This window comes from Heterodontus francisci, unplaced genomic scaffold, assembly GCF_036365525.1.
Source record: "Heterodontus francisci isolate sHetFra1 unplaced genomic scaffold, sHetFra1.hap1 HAP1_SCAFFOLD_890, whole genome shotgun sequence".
Lineage (NCBI taxonomy): Eukaryota > Metazoa > Chordata > Chondrichthyes > Heterodontiformes > Heterodontidae > Heterodontus > Heterodontus francisci.
This window is the reverse complement of record NW_027142207.1, coordinates 294669-309409: the sequence shown is the minus strand read 5'-3', so window position 1 is coordinate 309409 and position 14741 is coordinate 294669. Positions and strand designations below refer to the sequence as shown.

The window sequence follows — 14741 nt, the reverse complement described above, 5'->3', positions numbered from 1 at the left end:
TTTGGAGGAACAAAGAGACGAGACCAAGGGGACGAAACACCTAGACGGATCCGGCCTCGCGTCTGGGACTAACCTTCCGCACCTCCCCACCCACCACCCTGGGACTCACCATCTGGATTCTGGGAGTCGGAATCCTTGGGGATAGTGTAGAGGTCGTAGGTGCTGTTCTCCAAGTTGCTCGCAACGCTACAGGAAGAGAAAGAGAGACGTGAGCTTCCCCGGAGGTGGCACAGGAAGATCCCAGCCTCCTCTAACCTCCCCCCACTCCCCCCCTCATCTCACCCCATCAACATACCCCTCTGTTCCTTTCTCCCTCATGTGTTTATCCAGCTTCCCCTTAAATACATCCACACTATTCACCTCAGTCACTCCCTGTGGGAGCGAATTCCACATTCTCACCACTCTCTGGGAAAGGAGCTTCTCCTGAATCCCCAACTGAATTAGTGACCACCTTATTTTTGGCCCCGAGTTCTGGTCTCGTTCAGAAGTGGAAACATCTCCAGGTCTACCCTGTCAAAACTTTTTCAGGATCTTCAGACCCCCAAGTCTGCTCTTTTGCAGAATAAGGAGCTCCAACCTGTTCAATCTCTCCTGAAAGGTGCAACTTTCCCTTCTCGTATCATCGTTGTGAATTCTTTATGCACCTTCTCCAGTGCCTCTATACCCTTTTTATACTATGACCAGAACTGGACACAGTGCTCCAAGTGTGGTCTAAACAAGGGATATGGAGACCAGAACTGTACACAGTGCTCCAAGTGTGGTCTAAACAAGGGATATGGAGACCAGAACTGTACACAGTGCTCCAAGTGTGGTCTAAACAAGGGATATGGAGACCAGAACTGTGCACAGTGCTCCAAGTGTGGTCTAAACAAGGGATATGGAGACCGGAACTGTACACAGTGCTCCAAGTGTGGTTTAAACAAGGGATATGGAGACCAGAACTGTATACAGTGCTCCAAGTGTGGTCTAAACAAGGGATATGGAGACCGGAACTGTACACAGTGCTCAGAGTGTGGTCTAAACAAGGGCTATGGAGACCAGAACTGTACACAGTGCTCCAAGTGTGGTCTAAACAAGGGATATGAAGACCAGAACTGGACACAGTGCTCCATGTGTGGTCTAAACAAGGGATATGGAGACCAGAACTGTACACAGTGCTCCAAGTGTGGTCTAAACAAGGGATATGGAGACCGGAACTGTACACAGTGCTCCATGTGTGGTCTAAACAAGGGATATGGAGACTGGAACTGTGCACAGTGCTCCAAGTGTGGTCTAACTAAGGCAAATGCAGACCGGAACTGTGCAGGGGGGGGGTGGGGTAGACCTGTTGCTCGGCAATGACTTGGCAGGAAGCACAGTATTGTACCGAGAGGGTCCAGAACAGACCACAGAGACTGGAGAAACTGAGAGAAGCAAACAAAACTCTGTACAGCTGCTGGGGAAGTCCCACAAATCCCACAGGGAACGATGGAGCCAGAAGAATGCAAAAAGACCAAGACAGAGCCAGGAGAATGTAAAGGAGCTAAGATACAAAACAGCAAAGGTTGAAGGAAAAACACCAGAGATACGGTTAGCTAAAAACTTCTTTGAAGACTTAAATAGAGGCAAGGAAAGTTCCCGAACAGGCAAGTGAGGGAGATGCCTCACCTCGTTGAAGAGCGAGGGGGAAGCGGAAGCTGGACAGGCACCTGCGAGCAGCAGTTTCCCAAAGAACATGGGCCTGATTAGGGAAAAACCCATCTCTGAAGAATAACAGGGAAGGTAAACAACACTGGTGAAAGCCATAATGAAACTAAAAGCGAGGCCAGTGTGGATATGCCACTGAAAACTCAAAGGGTCAGGTTCTAAACCCAGAGCTAACCGCACCCAGTCAAACAGATTCAGAACTCACTAAGGAAAAAGTGCAGGAGGAGAACCACCCCCCGACACCTCACGGGCTAAAAAAAATAACTTATCACCCACTATCATCCTTGAGATAAGAATTATCCATGTGCTACAATGATTCAATTGTTGTGGAAACAATTAAGGGGTTAAAGTCTGGAAGGACAGTGGGATTTGCAAGCAAACCCAGAACAATGCAGGAACATAGATTTGGATCTTACAAGCCTTGGAACAATAAAAAGTAGGAAGCGGATAAGGGAAAACACCAAATGTTTTTAACAGAAGCTTTCCTGAGGCAAAACACCAACGCCCCCCAAAAAAAAAAGCAAAACTCAATCGCAACTGCGCCTCGTCCAAAGAAAGGATGATGCAAAACGTAAAATTGAGCAAGGAACGGATGTTGCAGGCAATATCAGCTGCAGCAGCTGCAACGGGGTGCGGAGCCAAGTGTGCAGTGGTGTGACCCCCGTACCTTCCGACTTCCTTGCTCAAGCTAAAATAAAACCAGAGGAATTTCATTTTTTTTCCCCTATCGGAGGAGGGGCCACACTCACACAAAGTGCAGCAATAACAGCAGAGAGAGAGAGAGAGAGAGAGAGAGAGATAGATCAGCTCTGGCATCACTCTGATGAGACAAGTTGAAAGCTAGCTACAGCAGCAACCAGAAAGTGCCTTTCTAAAAAGGGCACTTCAACCGATGAGAATTGACCCAAGATATTAGCACCGTCTTCAACCTAAAGTGAACTGCCCAGGAGACTGCAGCAGCCCAACTACTACCAGACCACCAGGCCTGCAACTTTAAAATTCACCTCGCGAGAAGGATCCCACAGGTTACTCCTGAAACGAGAGACTTTTATAACATGAACTCTGAACAACTCTTCGCCTGTGCTCGCCTGTCTATCTTCTCCCGAGAGTGCGCGAGAGTGTGAATGCGCGCGTGAGCGCGAATGCGCGCGTGAGTGGTGTTGCAACCATTTCGGGAATGAATATATTGCTCAATCAACAATTAATCTTCTGTTTTCAACCGACAAGATAACCTGTTGCTGCCTACTTATTTGACAAAATTCAAGTTTGGGGGGGTGGGGGGGGGGGGGGGGGGGGTGGTGGGAGTTAAACCCTAACAAAAAAACACGCTGCTGTCAGGAGGCAGTTAAAAGGTGGGAACCACCACACCCTCAGCACGTGGCTGTAACAATCTACTTGCGCTGCAGAAGGTGCAATGAAGGTTCGCGAGACAGATTCCCGGAATGAGAGGCCTGTCCTATGAGCAGAGATTGAGAAGAATGGGTCGATATTCTGTGGAATTTAGAAGAACAAGGGGTGATCTGATTGAAACGTATATCTGACAGGGTAGATGCTGTTTTCTCCCTGCCGAAAGAGTTTGAACTGGGGAGGGGGGGGGGTGAAATTACAGACTCAGGATCAGGGGTCGGTCATTTCAGACTAGATGAGGAGGAATTCCTTCACTCAGAGGGTTCTGAATCTTTGGAATTCTCCTCCCCAGAGAGCGGTGGATGCTCACTCACTGAGTATATTCAAGACTGAGGTCGAGGGGCTCATGAGCACGAAGGAAATTCAAGGGATTTGGGGATCAGGGGGCAAAAAAGGGCAGTTGATGGAGGTGATCAGCCGCAAGTTCGAAGGGCAGAGCAGGCTAGAGGGGCCGAATGGCCTCCTAGGTTCTCATCTTGTTAGCCCATTACTCTGTTTCCTTTTCCGGTGCCAGCTTCCTGTCCCAAAGGAAGAATGCAATGCCGTTCCCAGCCTCCAGTGAATGAGCTGGGAACAAGCAAGGGGACAAGCAAGGGGACAGAGAAGGCGTGCACAGGCCTTCAGGAATGTGCTGAAGGGAGACAACGCTCTGGGATCTCAGTGCTCCTCCAATTTTGGCCTCGCGGGCAATCCCCATTGCACTACAATTGGCGACCACGCCTGGGCCCAAAGCACTGGAATTCACACCACGCCCACCTCCCCCGCCTCCCCCCCCCACCTCGCTCTCCCTCTTCTCACATCGAGGCCGCGATTGAGTCCGCAAGGTGACTGCGTCTTACCGTGCACAGCAGGACGGAGTTCTCTGCAGGATTATAGGACATGCTGAAAACAGGGAACTTGGAGCCGCTGTAGGGAGAGAGGGAGGAACAACACACTAAGTAGAGGAATTGGAGGTATTAGCACAGATTGACACTGCAGAACATGCAGCCAATTCCAGTCCTGGGAGTGTTTGATGGGACAGTGTAGAGGGAGCTTTACTCTGTATCTGACCCCGTACTGTACCTGTCCTGGGAGTGTTTGATGGGGACAGTGTAGAGGGAGCTTTACTCTGTATCTGACCCCGTACTGTACCTGTCCTGGGAGTGTTTGATGGGGACAATGTAGAGGGAGCTTTACTCTGTATCTAACCCCGTACTGTACCTGTCCTGGGAGTGTTTGATGGGGACAGTGTAGAGGGAGCTTTACTCTGTATCTGACCCCGTACTGTACCTGTCCTGGGAGTGTTTGATGGGGACAGTGTAGAGGGAGCTTTACTCTGTATCTAACCCCGTACTGTACCTGTCCTGGGAGTGTTTGATGGGGACAGTGTAGAGGGAGATTTACTCTGTATCTAACCCTGTACTGTACCTGTCCTGGGAGTGTTTGATGGGGGACAGTGTAGAGGGAGATTTACTCTGTATCTAACCCCCGTGCTGTACCTGTCCTGGAGTGTTTGATTGACGGTGCCGAGGGAGCTTTACTCTGTATCTAACCCTGTACTGTACCTGTCCTGGGAGTGTTTGATGAGGACAGTATAGAGGGAACTTTACTCTGTATCTAACCCTGTACTGCACATGTCCTGGAGTGTTTGATGAGGACAGTGTAGAGGGAACTTTACTCTGTATCTAACCCTGTACTGTACCTGTCCTGGGAGTGTTTGATGAGGACAGTGTAGAGGGAACTTTACTCTGTATCTAACCCTGTACTGTACCTGTCCTGGGAGTGTTTGATGAGGACAGTGTAGAGGGAGCTTTACTCTGTATCTAACCCTGTACTGTACCTGTCCTGGGAGTGTTTGATGAGGACAGGTATAGAGGGAACTTTACTCTGTATCTAACCCTGTACTGCACATGTCCTGGGAGTGTTTGATGAGGACAGTGTAGAGGGAACTTTACTCTGTATCTAACCCTGTACTGTACCTGTCCTGGGAGTGTTTGATGAGGACAGTATAGAGGGAACTTTACTCTGTATCTAACCCTGTACTGCACCTGTCCTGGGAGTGTTTGATGAGGGACAGTGTAGAGGGAGCTTTACTCTGTATCTAACCCTGTACTGTACCTGTCCTGGAGTGTTTGATGAGGACAGTGTAGAGGGAGCTTTACTCTGTATCTAACCCTGTACTGTACCTGTCCTGTGAGTGTTTGATGGGACAGTGTAGAGGGAGCTTTACTCTGTATCTAACCCCGTACTGTACCTGTCCTGTGAGTGTTCGATGGGGGACAGTGTAGAGGGAGATTTACTCTGTATCTAACCCCCGTGCTGTACCTGTCCTGGGAGTGTTTGATTGACGGTGCCGAGGGAGCTTTAATCTGTATCTAACCCTGTACTGTACCTGTCCTGGGAGTGTTTGATGAGGACAGTGTAGAGGGAGCTTTACTCTGTATCTAACCCTGTACTGCACCTGTCCTGGGAGTGTTTGATGAGGACAGTGTAGAGGGAGCTTTACTCTGTATCTAACCCTGTACTGTACCTGTCCTGGGAGTGTTTGATGAGGACAGTGTAGAGGGAGCTTTACTCTGTATCTAACCCTGTACTGTACCTGTCCTGGGAGTGTTTGATGAGGACAGTGTAGAGGGAGCTTTACTCTGTATCTAACCCCCGTACTGTACCTGTCCTGGGAGTGTTTGATGGGGACAGTGTAGAGGGAGCTTTACTCTGTATCTAACCCCGTACTGTACCTGTCCTGGGAGTGTTTGATGGGGACAGTGTGGAGGAGCTTTACTCTGTATCTAACCCCCGTACTGTACCTGTCCTGGGAGTGTTTGATGGGGGACAGTGTAGAGGGAGCTTTACTCTGTATCTAACCCCATACTGTACCTGTCCTGGGAGTGTTTGATGGGACAGTGTAGAGGGAGATTTAATCTGTATCTAACCCCCGTTTTTTTTTTTTTTTTTTTAAACTGAAGTGAGACATTGCAAACAAAATAATTTGGGATCTCCGCCAGTGAGTGATTTATATCACTGTCCTGTCTGGTTTACATGCGGGATTCCTCGAACATGCCCACAACACATTAGACGATACAGAGCTGTATCTAACCCCGTGCTGTACCTGTCCTGGGAGTGTTTGATGGGGACAGTGTAGAGGGAGCTTTACTCTGTATCTAACCCCGTTTTTTTTTTTTTTTTTTTTTTTTCTGTACATATTTACAGTTTTAAAATAACTTTATTAAAACAGATAAATAAACAAAAAAACTCAAATTAAAATGCCATTCTCGGCGTCGACGATGCACTCCAGTCCCTGCGGTGCCACCGGTCGCGGAAGGCCTCAAGCGTACCGACTGACACCGCATGCTCCTTTTCCAGGGACACCCGGGCGCGAACGTAACCGCGGAAGAGGGGCAGGCAATCGGGGAGGACGGACCCCCCGACGGCCCGCAACCTGGACCTGTGAATTGCCACCTTGGCCAGGCCCAGGAGCAGACCGACGAGGAGATCCTCCTCCCGGCCCAAGCCCCTCCAGCACCGGGTGCCCAAAGATCAGGAGCGTGGGACTGAAGTGCAGCCAGAATTTGAGGAGCAGCCCCTTCAGATACTCAAATAGGGGCTGCAACCTCGCACACTCCGTATAAATGTGGAACACGGACTCGTCCAGGCCGCAGAAAGTACAGCTGGCCTGGGAGTCCGTGAACCTACTTAAAAGCCTATTGCACGGGACTGCTCTGTGCAGCACCCTCCACCCCAGGTCCCCGATGTAAAGGGGGAAGACTCCCGCGTAGAGAGACCTCCATCGGGGTTTCCCCTCGCCGCCAGTTGGCAACGCGGACCGCCAGGGCGTGTCCGGCCGGCTGACGAGGGCGAGGAAGTGGAAAGTGTGCAGGAGCAGCCCGTACAGGAAACCCCTCCGCGCCGATTGGAATGGCACGGAGGGCATTCCCGAGAGGCGGCTCGGGTTGTGCGGGACCGGCTCCCGAGGAGGGTTTCGGGGCCTGGGTCCGATGAGCAGTTCCGGCCCAGCTGGGGTCAGCTCGGCCGGGATCGCTCCGCACTCCCGAGCCCCCTCGCCACCCGCAGTGAGGGGCGTCCCGGGGGTTTCGGCTACTCCTCCGCCCGCCGGACCGTCCCCGGAGTCGGCCGCCCGGACAGCCGAGGCGCTCTCCTCCGCCGGCGGGGGAGCGCCCTGACTGGAGGCGACCATGTTCCAGACTCGGAAAAGATCCCGGTAAAAGACAGGCAACTCCCTCAGAGAGGCGCGGCTAACGGACCTCCACCGGGAGCTGCGTGTCGTCTTGAAGGCAGTGACACTGGCGGAAAAAATACGTCGCCAGCGCACACCATCTGGGAGGACGCTCGACGTACAGGTATCTCTGCAGGGGTCCGAAGGCGGAGAGTCGCAGCCTGGTGCGGACGCACACCAGCGACTGACCGCCCTCCTCGATCGGGAGACTCAGGACCGCGGCAGAGACCCAGTGTTTCCTCTTGCCCCAGAAGAAATCGACGAGTTTCTTCTGGATCTTGGTGGCAAATACAGGGGGCGGGGCCAAAGTGACCCAACCGGGTACCGACAGCATGGAGGCCACCAGTTGGTTTATGACCAACGCTCGGCCCCTGTAGGAAAGCACTCGGAGCAGTCCTGTCCAGCGCCCCAGCCGAGCGGTGACTTTCGCCTCCAACTCCTGCCAGTTTGCCGGCCAGGCTTCCTCAGCGGGGCTAAGGTGGACTCCAGATAGAGGAGGTGCGTGGTGCTCCACGCAAAAGGTGTCATCTCCTCCGGCAGGGAGTCCACCCGCCACTGACCAACCAGGAGTCCGGAACATTTCTCCCAATTGATCCTCGCGGAGGACGCGGCAGAAAAGGTCTGCTGGCAGTCGCGCATCCTCCGCAAGTCAACGGGATCTGTGATTGCGAGGAGCACGTCATCGGCGTAAGCCGAGAGGACGACCCGCATGGCCGGCTCGCGCAGAGCCAATCCCGTCAACCTCCGGCGAAGCAGGCACAGGAAGGGCTCCACGCAGATGGTATACAATTGGCCGGACATGGGGCACCCCTGACGCACTCCTCTCCCAAATCGAAGGGGCGCCGTCAAGGACCCGTTAACTTTGACTAGACACTCTGCGGCGGCGTATAAAAGTCGGACCCGGGCCACGAAATGCGGCCCGAGGTCCGAAAGCGCGCAGAGTCCCGAAAAGGTAATCGTGATCCACCCTGTCGAACGCCTTCTCCTGATCGAGGGAGAGAAAGGCGACCGACTGACCAGTCCTCTGGGAAAGATGGATCAGGTCCCGGACCAGGTGGATGTTGTCCTGGATGGACCGGCCCGGGACCGTGTAGGACTGGTCGGGGTGGATCATGTGGGCCAGCACGGAGCCAGGCGGGTAGACATAGCCCGGGCAAAGATCTTATAATCCGTGCTGAGGAGGGAGACCGGACGCCAGTTTTTAAGCAGGCGGAGATCGCCCCTCTTCGGCAGCAGGACGATGACCGCCCCTGCGCCACGAGAGGGGCATCTCCCCGGTCGCCAGGCTTTCCCCCAGGACCCCGCGCGTAATCGTCCCCCAGGACGTCCCAGAACGCCCTGAGGAACTCCACGGTCAAACCCATCCAGCCCTGGGGATTTGCCCCTCGAGAGCTGGTGGAGGGCGCCAGTCAGCTCCGCCAACGTGAGCGGAGCCTCCAATCCTTCGGCGCCCTCCGGGCTGACCTGCGGCAGGTCCTCCCACAAAACTCTGCGCGCATCCTCGCTGGACGGATCCGGAGAGAACAACGCACTGTAATACGTCCGGACCAGGAGGCCCATTCCCTCCGGATCCGTGATGGAGGATCCGTCGTCGGCCAGCAGCTCGACGAGCTGCTTACGGACCCCCCGCCATTTTTCCAGCGAGTAGAAGAAGGGTGAGGCGCGGTCCAAATCTTCCAGGATCTGGATCCGCGACCTCACGTACGCGCCTCGGGACCCTATGAGCTGCAGGTTCCTCAGCGCGCCCTTCTTCTCTTTGTACGCCTGCCACAGGGCCGGGTCCGCGACGGCATGACCGAGGCGGGATTCCAAGTCGAGCACCTCCCTCTCAAGGCGCCCGATCTCGGCTTCCCGCCTCTTGGTCGACACCCTTCGCGTACTCCTGACAGAAGACGCGGATGTGAGTCTTGCCCACATCCCACCATAGCCTCAAGGAGGGGAAGCCCCCCTGCTTCCTTCTCCAGTCGGCCCAGAATCGACAGAACGAGTCCCGAAATCGCACGTCCTCCAGCAGCCGGTTGTTAAAGTGCCAGTACGCGGACCCCTGCCCGCGTGCGGAGCGGAGTGAACTCCGCCCACACCAGGCGGTGGTCCGAGCACGGCACCAGCCGCATGGAGGCCGCCGAAACGCGGGAGACGTACGCCTGCGAAATGTAGAGGCGGTCGATTCGCGACCCCCCTCCTCCAGACCTCCATGTGAAGGCGCTGGAGTCGGGATGGAGATTCCGCCAGACGTCCACCAAGTTCAGGGAGCTGATCAGTCCCCTCAACTTCTCCACCGACGCTTGGCCGCGCTGGGGACCGGAGCGATCCCCCACCTCGAGGGTGCAGTTAAAATCCCCCCCGAGGATGATGCACTCTTGCACTCGCCGCTATCGATGGAGCTCAAGAGAGCGGACACTTCTTCAAAGAAGCGCGCTTGCAAAGCGCCGGGCCTGGGCGCGTACACGTTCACAAAGTGGAGCGGCACGCTACCCAGGCGAACGGCGAGGTGGAGCAAGCGGCCCGGCACTAGCTCCTTGACCCCCAAGATCTCCGGCTGAAAAGTCGGGGCCAACAAGATAGCCACCCCACTAGAAATAGGGGTGAGGTGACTCATGTAGACCCCACCCTGCCACTCCAGGAGCCAGGTGGCTTCGTCTCCCGGAACGGTGTGGGTTTCCTGCAGAAAGCTCACCGCGTATCTCCCTTCCCTAAGGACTGAGAGATTGTGAAATCTGCGGTGAGCCCCTCTGCTGCCGTTGATGTTGAGGCTGGCTATGGTTATCTTCATGTCAAAGGTACTTAAAACCCGTCACCAACAGCTCACTGTGAGGAGGGAGTGGAAGTGCACCTGGCCCTCCACTCCCCCAGCAACCCATTGAGGAACACATTTAAAACGGCGCCTCTCAACCAGTTTCACGTCCGCGCGCTTGCCCGCTATCTTAAGGGCGGCACGGACGGACTGGATGATCAGCGCCAGATTCGACCAACGGTCGAGGGCCAGCTGAACTTTATTGCGGCAACCCCTGCAAGCCGCGAGGAAATCCCGGAGTTCCGCCGTGGGGATGAGAGGAGATTCGGTGGGAGGCACGAGGGACTCCACCACCTCACTGGCGATGGAATCAAGATCATCCTCCGTGCCCCGCACCGAATCCCCATCCTCCTCCGGGTCGTCACCGCCAGCGGCCAACACATCCACCACACACTGTGGGGCGGACGTCCCGGCCGCGCCAGCTGGTCCCGCCTCCGTCACGATCCCACCCCCAGGATCGATGGCGGAGGAGTCCTCTCTGGGTTCTATTGTGAAACTGGAGCCTGTAGGCACCAGCGGTTCAGGACCCCCCTCCACCTCCATCCCCAGGCCAATGACTGGTCCAGGGGAGACAGAAGTTCCGGACTCCGGGAAACCAGCGGAGCCGAGACTGGAGGCGGCGAGAGGAGGCCATCTCCCGCTCCGCCAGCACCCACAGGCCCAGCAGATGGGGCAGCATTCTCAGTTATAACTGGGTCGGGTGTCTCCTGGTTGGTGGTGGACTCCGGCTGGGAGGCCCGACCCTCTGGGGCCTCGCCTCCCCTTCATTCAGGACACCCGACCCAGTCGCAGTGGCGGAATGGGCGGTTTCCCCAGGCTCCCCCACCACAAGCAGGGCCCCACTTACTCCTTCAGGAGGGGCCTCACGTACCGGGGCCATCCCCTCCCCTCCATCCTGAGGAATAGGGAGCACCTGCCCGGACTTTGCAGCCTTGGTGGTGGCGGTAGGGGGCACCTGAGGACCAGAAACAGGAGGCAGCTCCCCTCCAACAGATGGGCCCTGCACCTCAGGGCCCTGTGTTATTTCTGTGGAGGGGTGCCTTCTCCTCTTTTTCGCACTTGGGCGCGGAGACTCAGAGACCTCCATGTCATCAGAGGCCTCCGCCTCCGCACCCTTTTTTCCTTTTTTAGTCACCCTGGGCCTGAGCCCAGCCTGGGACAGGTGGATTCCATGGGAATGGGCTTTGGGCTGAGCTCAGGCTCGGGTTGAGTCAAAGTGTCCAGGGGACGCGCCTCACGATGTTTCTTTTTTCCCCGCGTCTTCCTTCCGGCTCGGACGGACGCTCCCCTCCCCGCCAGAGGCTGTGAAAACCACAGCCTCCGGAACCGACTGAGCGGTGTCTGTTGGATGTGCGGGGGGAGTGGGGAGGAGGTGCTGTGGAACCACTCTGGGCCGCCGAGGTGGAGCTGGCGGCCGGGAGGTTGGGGCAGTTCTTCCGAACATGCCCCACCCCCTTGCAGACGTGGCACCGCGCCCCGTCCGAGGTCCAAAAGACGCGGTAGGCCGTCCCCTGGAACTCCACATTAAATTGGCCCTCCGTGTCCTCCTCCCGCGCCAGCTGCATAAATAACTGGCGGCGGAAGGAGTAGACATGTTGGAGGCTGTGCTCCCGAAGACCAAGCCGGACTGGGGTGATCCCCGACCTCACCTCCCCCAGATGGTGCAGGTGGGGGAGGAGAAGCTCACTGGGAATGAAGGGTGGGACGTTGGACAACATTATCCGATGCGCAGTGGCCCCCAGAGGGTCCACTGGCAGGAAGGTCCCCCCCACAGTGAGCCCTTTACTCAGGGCCAGGGACACCGCCCGCTCGGTCTTCAAAAAGAACACAGCCTTCCCATACATCTTTGAGGCCGCAACAATGGCCGAGGGGCCGACAACCACGGCCATTGCCTTAACGCAGGCCTCAATAGACATGTTGGGGTGGGGATAGCTCTTCACCCCATGGCTGCATGTCAATAATTTAAAGGGTGACGGGGCCACGTGGGCAGCCACAGAAGCTGCAGCTGCGTAGGTAGTAGAGGGCCCCGCCACCGGTGATGAAGGGCTCTGCCATGGGTCCAAGAGCTAAACCCACCCCAAATTGTGGACTTGCACACTAAATAACAGATTCACAGAAAATTGAAAAGACAAACAAACAAACAACAGGTTAGTGGAGAGGCTGAGGTAAGAGAGGAGAGGTAAAGACAGGCTGGAAGGATGACTTGCTTTCTGGAGGTGGTGCTCACAGTACACTTAAAAACAGTCTTGAAGTTGGTCTTCCGGTCTTCTGGTTGGGGGAGTCGTCTTCACCTGGGTCAGCTGAAGCTGCCCAGGCACTATCTATCCCCTTCCGTCTGTTTAGCTGGGCAGCTTCAGCTGACCCAGGCTTGGCAATTGGGGTGGGGAGGGAGCTTTCCTGTGTGCTTTTGCAGCAGCACAGATTCCTGTTGAATTGGCAGCCCCACCCCTTGTTGTTCCAGCCACTTGTTCCTCCCCCAACAGTCCAAAGTAAATTACTGGTGTTCAGCACCCACCTCCAGACAAAGCCTTGTTTCCACAAAATGTCCCTTTCTTCTCTTTAATGGAGACTGTTGTTGGAGTTTTCCACTGCTTGTTGGTAGCTGCTCTCCCTTGCTCAGTGCAGCTCCTCTCTCCACCTCTGCAACCTCCAACTGCCACCAGCACTCTCAGCTGCACCTCGTTGATGCACTCAGGCTCCCAAATCAGTGGGCAGCCAATCCCAGTGCTGTACCTGTCCTGGGAGTGTTTGATGGGGGACAGTGTAGAGGGAGCTTTACTCTGTATCTAACCCTGTACTGTACCTGTCCTGGGAGTGTTCGATGGGGGACAGTGTAGAGGGAGCTTTACTCTGTATCTAACCCCGTTACTGTACCTGTCCTGGGAGTGTTTGATGGGACAGTGTAGAGGGAGCTTTACTCTGTATCTAACCCCGTACTGTACCTGTCCTGGGAGTGTTTGATGGGGGACAGTGTAGAGGGAGCTTTACTCTGTATCTAACCCTGTACTGTACCTGTCCTGGGAGTGTTTGATGGGGACAGTGTAGAGGGAGCTTTACTCTGTATCTAACCCCGTACTGTACCTGTCCTGGGAGTGTTTGATGGGGACAGTGTAGAGGGAGCTTTACTCTGTATCTAACCCCGTACTGTACCTGTCCTGGGAGTGTTTGATTGACGGTGCCGAGGGAGCTTTACTCTGTATCTAACCACGTACTGTACCTGTCCTGGGAGTGTTTGATGGGAAAGTGTAGAGGGAGCTTTACTCTGTATCTAACCCCGTACTGTACCTGTCCTGGGAGTGTTTGATGGGGACAGTGTAGAGGGAGCTTTACTCTGTATCTAACCCCGTACTGTACCTGTCCTGGGAGTGTTTGATGGGGACAGTGTAGAGGAGCTTTACTCTGTATCTAACCCCGTACTGTACCTGTCCTGGGAGTGTTTGATGGGGACAGTGTAGAGGAGCTTTACTCTGTATCTAACCCTGTATTGTACCTGTCCTGGGAGTGTTTGATTGACGGTGCCGAGGGATCACTCACCTACGGAGCTGCATCACGGCCACATCCTTGGAGCTCGGGAAATCCAGCTGCCTGAGGAAACGATCTTTGACATAAAACAGTGCGTTTCCGTGAACAGCGTAGGCAGGACGCTCTCGTTCCAACTTGAAGACAATCATCCCACTGTCGTGGCCTGTGCCAGGGTCGGGAGGGAACACCGTTTAGAAAAGACACCTTACAGCCGCTCACCACCAACATTATTCTGGTGCCCTTAATGAAATAAAACCTCCCAAGGTGCTCACAAGATTCTTAATAACTTCACAATTTAACATCGAGCCCTACAAGGGGACATTAGGGACAGATGACCAAAACCGCAGCCAAAGAGGGAGGTGTTAAGGAGGGTCTTAAAGCACGGGCGGGGGGTGGGTGGGGGGCGGTGTCCTGCAGCCAATATTTATCCCACCATCAACACTACCAAACAGATAGTCTGGTCATCTGTTTGCGGGAGCTTGCTGTGCCCAGGTTGGCTGCCGTGTTTCTACCAGAGAGACGAGCCTTCACCGTCAGCACTTGACTGGCCATTAAACTCTCTGCGACGTTCCCGGGATTCGGAAAACGCTCCTCCCTGCCCACCCCAGCGCCCACCCGCCCCCCCCGTCCACTGCTCACCTGCCGCAAATAGGTTGAGGTTCGGGTGAGCGCCGAGGACCCAGAAACGGTCGTGGTCCCGTCTGAAGGTCTGCACGCCGGTCCTGCACAGGGGGGGGGGGGGGGGGGGGGAAAAGAGAGAGAGAGAGAGAGAGAGAGAGAGAGAGAGAGAGAGAGAGAGAGAGTCAAACAGACGGCCAGACAACACCGTCTGACACTCCCCCGGCCCCCCCGCGCTCGGACCCCCTCCCCCCCGGCTCCCCGCGCTCGGACACCCTCCCCGCCGGGCCCTCCCCCCCTCCCGCGCTCGGACACCCTCCCCCCCGGCTCCTCGCGCTCGGACACCCTCCCCCCCGGCACCCCGCGCTCGGACACCCTCCCCGCCGGCTCCCCGCGCTCGGACACCCTCCCCGCCGGCTCCCCGCGCTCGGACACCCTCCCCGCCGGCTCCCCGCGCTCGGACACCCTCCCCGCCGGCTCCCCGCGCTCGGACACCCTCCC

The 14741-nt window shown here is 55.7% G+C and overlaps 1 long non-coding RNA gene across 1 annotated transcript; it reads right to left on the bottom strand.

Moving 5' to 3' along the window:
• Nucleotides 1–3922: 3922 nt before the first annotated feature.
• Nucleotides 3923–14347, bottom strand: LOC137366746 (uncharacterized). The gene is made up of 3 exons (XR_010973552.1): nt 14262–14347; nt 13635–13785; nt 3923–3999 (listed from the first exon to the last, which is right to left on the bottom strand). It is a non-coding gene; the product is annotated as an uncharacterized lncRNA (long non-coding RNA).
• Nucleotides 14348–14741: the final 394 nt, after the last annotated feature.